General features: G+C 36.6%; 1 protein-coding gene across 8 annotated transcripts in view; it reads left to right on the top strand.

Annotated features, from left to right (window-relative positions):
• Window positions 1–15913, top strand: part of RIN2 (Ras and Rab interactor 2) — a 268598-nt gene that overhangs the window by 43676 nt on the left and 209009 nt on the right. Inside the window, exon 1 of one of the 8 annotated variants that reach the window (XM_007476640.3) lies at window positions 9962–10134. The exons of 5 other annotated variants lie outside the window; for them this stretch is intronic. The gene's annotated coding sequence lies outside the window, so the exon portion shown is untranslated. Of the gene's footprint in view, window positions 1–9961; window positions 10357–15913 lie in introns of those variants that run through there. 2 more of the 8 variants (XM_007476639.3, XM_007476641.3) reach the window with 2 other exon arrangements.

Raw genomic sequence — 15913 nt, 5'->3', positions numbered from 1 at the left:
TTGTGAAATTATTAGGTGGCCACTCTCTTTTAAATGGTCATAAATCTATCTCATTAACCCAGAAAATTCTGGGTCTTAATGTATTCAGCACAAAGTTGTCCATAAATAAGAATTTCTGGAGAAACTTAGTATCTATAAAGAATCCCTCTTCTTTTTTAGGCTCCACTGATCACCCTCCAGACTACACAACACTTAAGGCACATTAACATACTCACACAAAACCCCCATAGTATTTGCTATATAATCTCTCTACTTGCTACTTATTCTTGAATGTATCTCTCCTCACATTCTTGTTTAACCCAGCCAGAATAGGAGCAACTCTTGAATGTAGACCCTGTATATGCCTTGTGAGATCATGACCTTTTCTTCTATGTGTATGCACATACCATAAGTTCATGTAGCTGTTGTGCAAGTTATTTTATCACCAAGAAAAATGTCTCCACTAAAAGACAGAATTGTGCAGAAAGGAATAATCCATGTATCACTTTAATTAGTGTTGCCTGCAGCTATTCCCAAGGATATTCATGGGTGAAGCCAAAAGCTATAGAACAAACCAACCCCCCAGATTGATGGTGGAAATTAGTATTTTTTATAAGATGGTATTTCTTTCATCAGGAAAAAAAATTCTATCACTATATTCTAAATTCCAGGAGAAAGATAAATTACTTTAAAGAAACAGGATATTCCTATTTTACACAGTCAAACTTATTCCTTTTTTTTTAAGAGTAATAATGAGAGATGGGTCACAATGTACATCAAAGACTTAAATTTTTTCAGTTTCTTAAGACTTTGATAGAATAGCAATTTATGTGTATTGTGATCATTTGTAATTTAGATCATTTAGAAATTTTGAAATTTAATCTGACAGAGACAGTGTTGATTATGAGTCAGATTTTATTTTGCTTATATCACCTAGGGCTGATCTCTCAATGTATAAACCAATCAATCAATCAATATAAAAAGTATTTATTAAGCATTTACTGTGTGCAAAACTCTGTACTAAGCATTGATAAATAAAATTTAAAACCAAGACACTTTCTGCTCTCAATAAACTTATATTCTGGGGGCAGCTGGGTGGCTCAGTGGATTGAGAGCCAGGCCTAGAGACAGGAGGTCCTAGGTTCAAATCTGGCCTCAGACACTTCTTAGCTGTGTGACCCTAGGCAAGTCACTTAACCCGCATTGCTAAGCCCTTACCACTCTTCTGCCTTAGAGCCAATACACAGTAATGATTTTAAGACAGAAGGCAAGGAGAAGAAGAAAGAAGAAAGAAAAAAAGAGGAAAGGAGAAAAAAAGGAGAATGAGAAAAAGAAAGAAAGAAGATGGTGATGGTGATGGTGATGATGATTCTGATATGAGGATACAACACACATAAAGGGACTTTTATAGCTTTGAGAAAAAATAAAAAAAAACCCAGTGTGGTGGCAAAGCAGATGCTAATGAATCTTTAATGTTATTTCGACTGATAATAGCATATCCATCTGAACCATCTTAGAAAATGTGCCAAATGCTTTGTGGCAGGAACTTTCCTTTCCCAGTTTTCAATAACTGGATAATGAGGAGGCAGGAGTCATTGTACCTATAGAAGCAGTTGTCAAGGTACCTCTCCATAGGGCTGATTTCCAGGATGATAGATTTGGGGACTGGGATAGAAGCAGGGCTGGTGGCCCAGAGGGTGTCACTATTTGGGGGGCTTTGGGGTTCAGGATCCTAGGATGATTTTCTTCATCAGCTTTGGTGAGGGAGATGGTAGATAACATAGTGATAATGGCTTGACTTGCCCAGAACATGTCACCTTCTTTGTGTGTCTCTCTTCACTGCCACTTCAGCTAAGCTAGCTTGCCTGCCCTGTCACTGGTACTTTCTTGGTTGCCAGTTGGTGTGGTTGGCTGGCCCCTTCTTCATAAGAGTTGGTTGCCTAAATAATGGCTTTTAGGACTGCCCTGGTAGCTGGGTTTGGGGTGGGGGAAGATGATACTGCTCACCTCAATTTCTTCTATATAAATTTTAAAATCTATGCCTGTCTACCTCATAGGAATGCTGTGAGAATAAAGGTGACATTATGTATGTTGTTTTACATATTTTCTGTCATCATTAATGGTTGATAAGTTGAATTCTCAAAATCCACATGGAATTAGTAAGAACTCAGATCTTCAATAAGATTGCTAAAGTAGATCTGGCACATTAAACATCTTAGAGAAGAAGGGAGAATAGAGAAAATATTTTTTTCTAGTAACAATAGACATATATATATATACATATATAGCGCTTTAAGGTTTGCAAAAGCATTTTGTGAAACATTATCTCATTGGAATCTTTTCTATGAGTGGGTACTACTTATAGAATATTGTCTCCATTTTTCTGATGAGAAAACTGAGATTTAGAGAGATCACACAGCTAGAGGTAGGACTAGAACCCCAGGCTTCCTGATGGTAAGTTCAGAATTCTATGAATTAAATCATGCTTACTTTGAGAGGGGTTTATCTAAATAATTATACAAGAAGCCTTTTTTTTAGAAGATGGGGAATCAGAAAACTATAAAATATGGAGAGTCCAAGTCCTACATTGCTATCCACAAAATGTTTAAAGACCTAGAGGAAGTCTAGCAGGGTGTGGAGAATATCCCCTCTATAATATCTTGGGAGAAAAGAAAGACTTGCATTGCCCAGGATACACTGATGTAAGGAGTGTATCTGTTAAAGTGGGGCATGATCAAGGAAGAAGGAAAAGGCTTCCCTCTCTCAACTTGAATGTCTATATTTTTATTTATCTACAAAAGGAATGCTTTCAACCTTATTTCAAGGTATTCTTGCAATCTCTTCTTCCTAGGTTTTCTTTTGTATAATTTTTGTGGAAAATGTTTTTCATATGGGGAAATGAAGGATAGGAATTAGGTTTCACTCTCAATTTAGCCTGCAAATAACTTTTACTGGAATAGCCCTGAGTTACTTTTGGTGCTCCTCATCTTTTTTAAGTTGCAAGGATTTATATATCTCTTTCTTTCTTTTGGCAAAGGAAAATGATGTGATGTAATACTGGAGACAGCTGAATGTTTATTTTGTCCTTGAAGTCTGTTAACACAGTAAGTAGGGCAGTGCAGTCATTACCAAGGTGGAGTAATGGGGCCCTTAGACTAGCTCTCAAAATTTGTTGCATTGTGGGCAAACAAGCCCAATTAGCATTCTTGGCAATAATAAAATGAAGTAACCTCAATGGCTGTTAAATTTCTTGGGCATAAGCAGAAACCACCCAGGCACTTTTATAAAGTATAAAAGCATCTGACCAAGAAAGAGTGCCAGAGTGCCAAGATTAATTCATGGGGCTGTCTGCCATGCATTTCAACTGGGATTTGGCCTAATACCCAATCCCTGATTTCATTTTCCTCATTTCCCCTCTGATCTATTCTCAATAACAAGCACCTACCCCCACTGTCACACTGCTTAAAAGGAAAACATTACGAATTTGATGCCGAAATCTTTGTATAACATTTGCCATCTAATGAAGACCAAAATGTTTAAAAGTTCAGTGTTTTAAGCAGGGTCCTACCACTGACTCAGTTGAGTATTATGACGCTTTTAACTTTTTTGTGGATTTTAAAATTTGCCTGTGCTTCATCATTCTCATTTATATAATGAGTTTACAAATTTGACCTGACTTTGGAACAACTGATTCCTAAATGTAATATTTTGTTGTTGCTTTTCAGTGGTTTCAGTCACGTCCAGCTCTTTGAGACCCTATTTAGGGTTTTCTTGGCATAAATACAGGAATGGTTTGCCATTTCCCTCTCCAGCTCATTTTGCCAATGAGGAAATGAGGCAAACAAGGTTAAGTGACTTGCCCTAGGTCACACAAGCTTCTGAGTGTCTGAGGACAGATTTGAATTCAGCAAGATGAGTCTTCCTGATTCCAGGCCTGGCACTGTATCTATCATGCCACCTAGCTGCCAAATGTAATATATGGCACAGATAAATTCTGTGATTTCCAGATCTTTTTAAAGACTAGAATTATTTTAATGATACTATACATGGAATATCACAGTTGCTAAAAAATTTAAATTATGAACAAAACACAAGGCAATGGAATCAATTCATATTATATTTCTCTTCTCATCAAAAATGAATCAGTCAGTGATTAAGCATTTATTGAACACCTACTACATGACAAGCATTGTATTAGTTCTTGGGGGATACCAAAACAGACAGACAGACAGACACACACACAAACTCACACACACACACACATACATACACACCAGTTCCTGCTGTCAAAGAGCTCACAGTCTAATGGGCATCTGAGACAATATGCAAAGAAGTATACAAATAAGATTCATATAAAGAAATATATATAAATCTAGAAACAACAGAGGGAGTGCTAGAATTAAGAATGAATCAGGACCTTAGGCAATATGAAATATTTATGAATCTATTTGCCAAGACAAACACAGGAATTATATGAACACAACTGCAAAACATTTTCCACACAATTAAAACTAGATCTAAATAATTGGAAAAACATCAATTGCTCATGGATAGGATGAGCTAACATAATAAAAATGACAATCCTACCCAAATTAATTTACTTATTGAGTACAATACCTATCAAAGTACCAAGAGGCTTTTTTACTGAATTAGAAAAAATTATAACAAAGTTCATTTGGAAGAACAAAAGATCAAGAATATCAAGGGGAATAGTGAAAAAAAGTGAAGGATGGAGACCTAGCAGTATCAGATCTTAAACTGTACTGTAAAGCAGTGGTCATCAAAACAATATGGTACTGGCTAAGAAACAGAAGGGAGGATCAGTAGAATAGATTTGGGGTAAATGTCCTTAGCAAGATCATGTACGATAAACCCAAAGATCCCAGCTTGTGGGACAAGAACTCACTGTTTGACAAAAAACTGCTGGGAAACTGGAAAACAGTATGGGAGAGTTGAGGTTTAGATCATCATCTCACACCCTATACCAAGATAAATTCAGAATGGGTAAATGATTTAAATATAAAGAAGGAAACTATAAGTAAATTAGGTGAAGATAGAATGGTATCTGTCAGATCTGTGGAAAAGAAAAGAATTTAAGACCAAGCTAGAAATAGAGAATATCAAAAAATGTAAAATGAATAATTTTGATTACATTAAATTAAAAAGGTTTTGTACAAACAAAACCAATGCATCCAAAATTAGAAGGGAAATAACAAATTGGGAAAAAATATACCAAAAACCTCTTACAAAGGTCTAATTTCTCAAATATATAAGAAACTAAGTCAATTGTACATAAAACCAATCCATTCTCCAATTGATAAATGGGCAAGGGATATGAATAGGCAGTTTTCAGATAAATCAAAACTCAATAAGCACATGAAAAAGTGTTCTAAATCTCTTATAATTAGAGAAATGTAAATCAAAACAATCTGAGGTACCACCTCACACCTAGTAGATTGGCTAATATGACAGCGAAGGAAAGTAATAAATGTTGGAGAAGATGTGGCTAATACATAGCTGATGGAGTTGTGAATCAATCCAACCATTTTGGAAGGTAATTTGGAACTATAACCAAAGGGCTTGAAATGACTGCCTGAGCTTTGACCCAGCCATGCCACTCCTGGGTCTGTACCCCAAAGAGACAATAAGGAAAAATACTTATACAAAAATATTTACAGCCACTCTCTTTGTGGTGGCAAAAAAAAATTGGAAAATGAGGGAGGGGATGCCCTTTGATTGGCTGAACAAATTGTGATATCTGTTGGTGATGGAATACTATTGTGCTCAAAGGAATAATGAACTGGAGGGATTCCATGTGAACTGGAACAACCTCCAGGAATTAATGCAGAGCAAAAGGAGCAGAACCAGGAGAACTTTGTACACAGAGACAGATATACTGTGGCAAATCAAACATAATGGACTTCTCTATTAGTAGCAATGCAATGATCCAGGACAATTATGAGAAACAATGCTATCTACATCCAGAGAAAGAACTGTTCGAGTAGAAACACAGAAGAAAAAACATTTCCTTGATCAGATGGTTCAATGAAGATATGATTGTGGATGTAGACTCTAAATGATCACTCTATTACAAATATTAATAATATGGAAATAGATCTTGATCAATGATACATGTGAAACCCAGTTGAATTGCTCATTGGCCATGGGAGGGGGAATGGAGGAGGGGAGGGAAAGAATATGAATCATGCAACCATGGGAAACTAATTAATTAGTTGTTTTTTTAAGTGACATTCAAAAAAAATGCTAAAACAGCAAAAACACAATGGGAGACTCAGGGAATGAAGTCATCACCATACCAAAGACCAGGTTACTGGAAACTAATGACAATAACTGGCTTTTATATAAATTTATTTAAGAATTGCATAATATTTTATATCTATCATTATTTAAGCCTGATAATCTCTTAGTACTTAAACAATTTGTCTAAAGCATACTATGGGAGCTCATCTGTGTTCATGACATATCTTTTGTGCAAATCTAAAGTACCTACTTTGTTGTCACATTTGCCTAGGCATATTGTCTGAAATCTGTATGAACTAAAAATCCTTAGAATAATTATTACCTGATGGCTTAGAAATTCTGAGAAATCAACCCAAAATGCTTTTTGAACCACACACATATTTGTGAATTTTCTGAGTTACTTTACTTCTTTTTTTTAATTCATCAAACATTTATTAAACTTTCTTACAGGTTGCTAAATTTGCATGTAGCAGGGGTACCAGTTATGGTGGCTTTTCATTTTCTTGCTCTGAACATAGCTAATGATCCTGAAATTCCTTAGATTATTTTTATTTTAATAAGAAATTTCCACATAAGTTTTCCAAAGCTATATAATCCATATTGTCTCTCTCCCTCCTGCACTTCCCCCTCCTAGAGATGATGAGCAGTTCAGTCAGGGTTATATGTGTATTAACACGTAAGACATGTTTCCATATTCCTTCTTTTTGTAAGTGAATAATCTCATAGAATCAAATCCCCAAAACATGTGCCCAAACAAACAAATGATAAATCATTAAAAAAATGAATCAGGAAAGATTTCTCTTTGAAAATGGATAGCCAAAGCACTGCCCAAGTATCCACTTAGATATATGACAAAATATGCTAAGAATCACACAGGATGAGATGGGTTGCTATCCACACTGTTAGGAGTACCATTGTTGATGAGATCATGGCTTTGTCAAAGTATCATCATTGTCATCACCACCATCTTCATCATCATTGTCATTATTTTCCTAATCTAGGATCAGCCCCTCTTTATTCTATTGAACATTGTTATCCAAGAACACATATTGCAGAATCACAGAATTTCAGAGATGGAAGAGATCTCAGTATCAGGTAGTAGAACCCATATTTTAAAAAATAAAAAAATAAAGATTCCTTTTACCTGACAAGTTACTGTCCCACCTTTGCTTAAGGGCTTCAAGTAAGGAAGCCCATTCCACTTTTAGATAGATCTCTATTTGTTGGTCAAGGTTTGCTTTGGGTACATTTTAAAGGAAATCTAAAATTGTCTTTTGGCAACATTCTCCTGTTATTCATATTTCTGCCCTCTGGGGACCCCCGGAACAAATTTCCTGTGTGATTGTTCTGTGCAAAGAGCATCATGACTTCCTTAAATCTCCTCTTCTCCGAGTTATATGTGGCCATTTCTGTCGAATTATTTTCACATTATATTAACTCTAGGTCCCTTGCTATCCTTATTGCCTTCTCTGTCAACCTTGCTAAGTTATCAGTGTCATTCTTAAGTGATAGTGCTAGAACTGAACAAAATCTTTCAGATGTGGTTTGATTAGGGCACTTGGGGCTATTACTTGGCTTCGAAGTCTCTTTTAGAATGTACAAGACTTAATATCCTTCCATAAGCTAACTTTTGTTAGAGGTGGCCTTCTGGTGTTCTGCTGGGTAGAATTATAGAACCCAAGGGCAGATAGGTGGCTCAGTGGACAGAGAGCCATGCCTGAAGACAGGAGGAGGGCCTGGCTTCAAATGTAGTCTCAGACACTTCCTAGCTGTGTGACCCTGAGCAAGTCACTTAACCCCAAGTGCCTAGTTCTTCCTGCTTTTCTGCCTGGAAACCAATACTTAGTATCAATCCTAAGACAGAAGGTATGGGTTTAAAAAAGAAAGAAAAAATTATACAAACCACTTCTGGTCATCTGTGATTATTAAATTTAGTTAGTATGTTGCCACAGGCAAATGCCCAATAAGTCAATGGTTCATGCAAAGTCTGGGAGTTCACATAGTTACTGGCAGCAATGTAGGAAAAGGATATCCCATTGTTTATTTTGTGTATATGGGCCATCTGTTTCAGAAATGCAATTTTTTTGCTTGAATTGACGTTTTCTTTGTCTTGTTTTTATTTCAACTTTAACTTGTTTACTTAAGAAAATAAAATCAGAAACAAAATATACTATCAAAGTTAGAAGTATATTCTTATAGTTATCAACTATTCTTAAAGTTAAGAGCTGGATTACTAAAATAGTGACTATCATGATCTTTTAAAAAGACTCATAAGGGGGCAGCTGAGTAGCTCAGTGAATTGAGAGCCAGGCCTAGAGATGGGAGGTCCTAGTTTCAAATCTGGCCTCAGACACTTCCCAGCTGTGTGACCTTGGGCAAGTCACTTAACTCCTATTGCCTAGTCCTTACCACTCTTCTGTCTTAGAACCAATACCCAGCATTGATTCTAAGGTGGAAGGTAAGGGCTGTAAAATAATAGAGAGACAGAGAGACAGACAGATAGATAGATAGACAGACAGACAGACAGATAGATAGACAGACAGACAGACAGACAGACAGACAGACAGATAGATAGATAGATAGATAGATAGATAGATAGATAGATAGATGAACAAATAAAAAATAAAAAGACTCATAAGTCACATTTAAGCATTTGGGAATTCATCAGGAAATCTAATTTGAGATATATATGAGGAACATACACTCCTGGGATGGGGAAAGACTTGCTTTCCTCTGAATCCTAGGCAGAGGTGTTATTGGAAGGAGAACAGAGATTGATGGGAGGAGGATAAAGCACAGACATGCTGGTGGCACTTCACTCAAGAAGTGAAGGCTGGTCAGGATTATGCTTCCAACAGCAGCATCAGCTAAGACATTAACCATTGGGGCAATGCCAGAGAGAACTTGGGCCAAATAGAGCTTGGGAGCCATAATAATTTATGTGCTATTATTGCAATTTAATTGGGGCTAACTCTTCATGACCCCATTTGAGGTTTTCTTGGCAGATACCAGAGTCATTTGTCATTTCCTTCTCCAACTCATTTTGCAGATGAGGAAACTGAGTCAAACAAGGTTAAGTGACTTGCCCAGGGTCACAGAGAAAGTGTCTGAGGACAGAGATATGAACTTAGCAAGATGAGTCTTCCTGATTCCAAGCCCAATGCTTTAGCCACTGCACCATCTAGTTGCCCCATGCCCTGCTATACAGAAACAGGAATGCAGAATCAGAGCAGAGACATGATGCCTTCACCTAGGTCCCACTTCCACTCAAGCTACTAGGACTTCTGTTGGCATTAAAATTTCACTTATACAGAGATGGAGAAAAACTTGTACAAAGGGAGGAAGAAAGTGTCTTTTCCTTTACTAATGGGCTAAGAGGCAAATAACTTCTTAAGTGGTTTATAATAAATATACTTTAAAGTCTAAATACTAAATGTCTATCATTAGCCTTGATTGCTTGTGGTGAGCCGAATATCCTTGGAATAAATTAAATCTAGATGACAGAGAGTTGGGGAGGAGGGAGAGGAAAATAAAGAGGCAAGGAGGGGAACAAAGGGCATTATAGTAGGATATTTGGTAATTAAAAGTAAATTAAGTAAGAATTCATTAGGACATAGAGATAAATAATACAAGTGATTTATAAATGCATAGAGGTAAGTTAAGTTTCTTTAAATGGAATCTTGGAGAGGAATTATGGGTGATAGAACTTTCCCAGAGTGCCTGGGGAGGCAGTTATCAACTGTCTGGGCACTTTGGGGACTGATCCTGTGGTGATAGGGAGGTCTCAAAGGCGGCTTGACAAACCTGGGAAATTCTCAGTTACTTTGCCAAGACAAAGTTCATCTAGTGAACCATAACATCAAAGGAGATTTGCTGATAGAAAAATCATTTGCCGTGAGTTTGGAGAAGGCTGTGGAGAACCTGAGCTCTTGTTTCCCATCAGACAGCTAAGAAGAAAGACTAACTTACCCTTCTTTTGTGAATAAATTAAAATTTAGTATAGGGTAAGATAAGAATAGATTGGGGGAGGGTGGATTTAAATAGGTAGATAGTATAGCTCCAACATTGTTGGAGACTGAAGATATCCTTGCAGATCCGAGGGTTTGGGGCTTTTAGGTAAGATTTATTAGCTGAGGGATTAATACATTCTTTTTCACTTATTTCATTTTCCTATCCCCCTTTTTTTAGTTTTTTTTATCATAATAAATATATTTTTATATATTGCTGCCTAAGCTGGAATTCTTAAGACTGTTACAAGAAGCCATCTTGTTTTAACAGTCATAACATACAGCCTATCCATCAGGACAAACTATAGTGATACCACACAAATATCCTACTACAATAGATAGAGATGAGAGGAATGGGGGTAATATAAGCAGTACCAGGGATACTGGAGAGACACTTGCTGAGATTGAATCTGGTTGGCTTCCCAGAGTAAAGGAGTCTTGGTACTCTACTTGATAGCTTAGGGATATAGGCTATATCTAACTTCATCTTTATATTCTTAAGGTTAAGTACAGTGTCTCATACCTCATCTAGCTCAACAGATAGTCAATAAATGCTTGAATACGACAGCATTTGGATTTTGATCATCACAGAATTCCTTGACTGGTTATTTTTTTTTCAAGGGAAAAGAGTTATTCTTGGTTCATGTTGAAGAAGCTATCTATTGCTTAGTATCTCATAGTCAGTTAAATTAAAGTCACTTCACATTAAGTACCTTGTAGGTAAGGTATTGTGTTATATGAAGTAGGAACCACAGAATTTCAGAGTAAGAGGGACCTAAGAGGTTGTCCAGCAAGTACATGAGAAAGAACAGAATATCTTCTACAATATGTGTCACCAAATGAGAATCAACACTGCACTGTAGCCTGAACCAGATTAAAATGTAGTTCCTATCTGATGGATTCTAAAATGATTGAATGACTAGACACAAAGAATTGTCATTAATCATTTGATATAGACTTGGAAGGAAGCCTTTAGCAAATTGATTTAGTAACCAGTCTTTGGGCTTTTTTGCTTAACATTTTTTACTGGTGTCTTAGAGAAAGTCATGCCTGTTGAGTTTGTAAATGGAATACAGTGGGAGGGAAGGCTATACAATTCATGACTGTCAGGATCCAAAAAAGATCTTGATGACAACTGGGTTCTTAACCGTAGGATCCATGAACTTAAAAAAAAAAAGTATTTCGCCAATTGTATTTCACCATAATTAGTTTTTGTTATTTGTAACTAAAAATATTCTCAGGTGGGATCCATAGGTTTCTACCAGACTCCCAAAGAGGTCCATGAAACAAAAAAAGTTAAGAATCTCTGACCTAGAATGTTGGACTAAAGATAATAAAATGAAACTTAGAAGGGATAAATGTAAAGTCTTGAAGTTTGGAATGAGTACTTAGTATTTGTCAAATTATTAAACTAAACCAAATTGAACCAGAAGGAATGTAATAATTTCCTTCTCTATTCCAGTTACTATTCTTAACAACATGAAAATGACCACCTAGTCAATTGTTTTTTTTTTTAATCTCTTGTGAAAATCTTCCAAAGGAAATCTTATCAGTAGGGGACTCCAGAGATGATTTGTCCATACTTCTCTGAATAGGAAAGCTATTCTAATAAGTCTTTGCCAGCAATGAACAATTACATCTAGTGAATCTGACAGAGAAGTACAAAGGATGTAAGTGGAGCACATTTCTAGCTAGAGTAGTCACTGTTGAGTTAATCCACAGGGATGCCACCAAATTAACTGCCATTTCTTAACTTTTATGCTTGTCTTTATTTAGAGGTTTCAATTTCTCATTTACTTTTTGTGGCTCATGAACTGGTTGATGGGCCTAGAAATTCATTCATCTTTATGTCCCCTGCAGTGCTTTGCATATGGTACATGCTCAATAAATATTTGTTGAATGAATAATTGTTGCCAGGGCAATGGAGCTTCTAATGAATTATGACAAAGTAATTATGCTGTTCTAGCTTTTCCTAGCAGGGAAGCAAGATCTAAACTTGATAATTTAACCTTCTCAAGGTCAGGAATGCTTAACCATTCCCCAGAGAAACCATACTTTGTTGAGAAACTCAATTGAAACCCAAAACTAATTAGCATTGCTCACAGGAACACAACTATTTAAAAGTCAAACAACTAGTTTTAAACAAAGGCTATGAACTGAATTGATTGTTGTACCCACCAGTTGTTACTAAAATGTCAATACCAAGAAAAGTCAGACTTGTGGCAGTTGTTGGACCACACATTATAGATGATATCAATCACTATAGTGGACTTTTTTTCTTTCTAGTTTTAAACTATTTATGTAAGCTGAAGTGAACTGCATTAATACAGTGTTGGAGTTACAGCATGAATATCTGAGTTCAAATTTCTCCCCATAGTTTATTAGCTGTGTAACTTGGGACAATTACTTAATTTATCTGAACCTTAGAACTACCACAAAATTCTAAGTTACACTGGTGTGATTTTATTGTTATAGCCCTAAAAATGTGATATGTAATTAAAATGTAGCTATACATACCTTACATTCTGAGAGTATTTCATAAAATTGTTTCATTATTTTAAGTAACAGAAGGTAAGATTATAATTCAGCTTCTCATATATTAATAAAGCATCAGCTGTTATGATATTCTTTTAAACTGTTTGGGGTCAATTGTTTCCTCAATGTTCCCAAGTAAAATTTTCTTTGACTTTTTTTTGAAAGAACTGTTATTTTACTGGTGTAGGAGACTGCCTGTGCCAATGCTGATCTGTACCTGCTCTCTAATTTAAATTTTTAAAGAGTTAGTTGCCAGAGAGCATCGAGAAGGTAAATGATTTGCAGTGGGTCACACATAGCCACAAAATATCAGAGGCACAATTTAAACTCACACCTTTCTTACTAACTCTAAAAGCAGTTCTAGAATTTTCTAAGTCCTCAAAATATCGGAGAAGACAGGGTGCTGCATGCATGGGAAAGTGATGGATCTAGAATCAGGAATCCTGGGTTCAAATCTCAGCCTGCTATTTTCTACCCGAGTGATATCACCTTAGACAAGTCACAACTTCTGGGGGCCTCACTCTCATCTATAAAATGAAGAAACTGGATTAGCATACTTTTAAGGTCCCTTCCAGTGCAAAATGTATGATCCTATGATTTAACTGCCTTGTCAGGGAGTCCCTAAACATTTATTAAGTACCTTTTATGTGCCAGATACCACCCCCGGTTAGAAATATTTTCAAATGGTATCCATGACATTTGAATGTTTCTTTCTTACAAATTCTAGAGTGATTCAGAGCAATCCATTTCTAAAATTGGAACTATTGCAAACAAAGGTAATTAACATGATTTCTATGAAGGAATATGATCTACCTATTACTTGTTCATTTCCAAGATCTCCTAACATCCAGGGATTGCAAGATAATGTTAACAGATCAACATTTTCTTGGGAAATTATTGCTTAATGAATCAAATTTTGCATTTAACTCTTCATTCTACTTTTTCCTGAAGGAATTTTGATCACTGAGATATTTTAACCAAGTTATTTGCTGTATCCCACTAGTAGAATATAGGACAGCTAAATGGTATAGTGCATAGAGTGCTGGACCTAGAATCAGGAAGACTCAGGTTCCCAAGTTCAAATCTGGTCTCAGACCCTTACAAGGCTATGTGATCCTGGACAGTCACTTAACCCTGCTTGCCTCAGTTTCTGTTCATTGTAAAATGAGCTGGAATAGGAAATGGCAAACCACTCCAGTATCTTTGCAATGAAAACCCTAAATGCAGTCACAAAAAGTTGGATATGACTTAAACTAAACAACAATGCCACTGGTAGAATAGAAGCTCATTGAAGGAAAGACTTTTTTTCCCTTTTCTCTTATATCCTTGTACTTGGCATAATGCCTTATACATAGCAGAGGCTTGATAAATGTTTGCCAAATTGAACTGAATAGTGGCTCTTCTAAGAACTACCTTAGTAGAATTTGGCTGTTTTTCTTTGTGTATTTCTATTTTATTTTTTCCCCAAATTATCTTTGGTGCCTATCACAGTGTCCTGTGCCTAGTAAATGGGGAAAGAAAACTGCTTTTGTTTGAATTGAAATGAAACTATCTTATTCTGTATTGCCAAGTCATAAACTACCATAGTCCCTGAAGAGTTGAGGTTTCTGTTCACCTACAGGGCAGTAAAGAGGGCCACAATTGGTGTAAGTAAGATGAAACATATTACCATTAATGAATTGTGGCTCTTGCCTTAGCAGTAGTGTCTTGAAGTCATCAGAAAGATGAGTGACTGGAAAAGGAGTTCCTGGAAATGTACCCAGAGTAAGGGATAACTATCAGCCTTTATTCTCATTTTGTGTCTGGGCAATGTCAAGAGACTTAGGAGGCTCCCATACAGTGTTTTGGGAACTTATAGCTGGACATGGACAAGCATCACACCTGATGGAAATTCAATTTGGCCCATTGGAAGGAAAACCCATATGTATGAGATCCAGGGAGTCAGTGTGGAAATCTAGAAGTCCCGAGTTTATTTAGTTGGGAGGTAGAAACCCCAGGTGTTGACCTTGTCACAGGAGAGGTTTCCCCCTGAGGGAAGGTCCCTCTTCCCCAGACAATAGACATCCACTTCAGGTGGGGAGGTGGACCCCATCCGAAGTCAAATAGCTCTTTTGTATCCAGAAGCTTCTCCCAGTATATCACACCCTCCTTCTGAGGATCGAACTCAGGACCTTCAGCTTGGGAGACTGACAGACTGAAGTGGATGTCTATTGTCTGGCAAAGTGGGACCTTCCCTCAGGGGGAAACTCTCCTGTAACAAGGTCAACACCTGGGGTTTCTACCTCCCAACTAAATAAACTGGGGGTCTCTAGATTTCCACGTTGACAAGGGCCATAACTGAGCTTAGAGTAATTGTATTTTTGCCCAACAATACCAACATCATGACAAGTGGGGATGCTCCCTCTCTGGGAGGATCATTCTTCTATAGGTAATTGTCTTCACATCTTGGACCTTCAGTGATATTGTGTAGAACCTACCCCAAAGGACTCTTTGGACTATTAGTATCATTGCTAGCCTGATTGTACCAACTATGTCTTCTGGAGGAACAATGCCCACCTCCACACTGCTAGTCTTCCAACTATATGTGTTCAAAGTACAGTTTCAACTAATTTAGAAAATCAACAAAAAAAATGATTCCTGGTTAATTAAACTCAGCTTAATCCTGGAACTCAATGTCTAATTTTGGGGTTGCTTAATTTTCTATCCTTTTCTTCCCTCTTTCCCCTTTTTGGCATGTTCACAACCTTTGAGAAATTCCACTAGAGCATGACTTCCTAATCTTTTTGGTATCATGGTCCCTTTGCCAGCTAGCAAAACTTATGTACCCCTTTTTAAAAATAGTGTTTTTAAATGCATAAAATATGCTATATACAGTTATAAAGGAGACTATTTCTTAAATACAATTATTAAATGCTGATTTTTATAAATCTAGTTCATGGACTTCAGGTTAAGAAACCCTTCATTGGAAGAACTTTTTCATTAGAGAGAAAAACTAAAATTAGTCATTTCCTGACAGCTCGGGTTAAAACAAATATGTTGAAAAAGAGATGGAAAGTAAATGGTTAAAATGATTTTCAAGATAGCATATAAATAGGATAGGGTATCTGCAGAATCTAACTGTTTTTCTATAG

The sequence above is a fragment of the Monodelphis domestica genome, chromosome 1 (assembly GCF_027887165.1).
Source record: "Monodelphis domestica isolate mMonDom1 chromosome 1, mMonDom1.pri, whole genome shotgun sequence".
Lineage (NCBI taxonomy): Eukaryota > Metazoa > Chordata > Mammalia > Didelphimorphia > Didelphidae > Monodelphis > Monodelphis domestica.
This window is presented reverse-complemented; position numbering and strand designations above follow the sequence as displayed.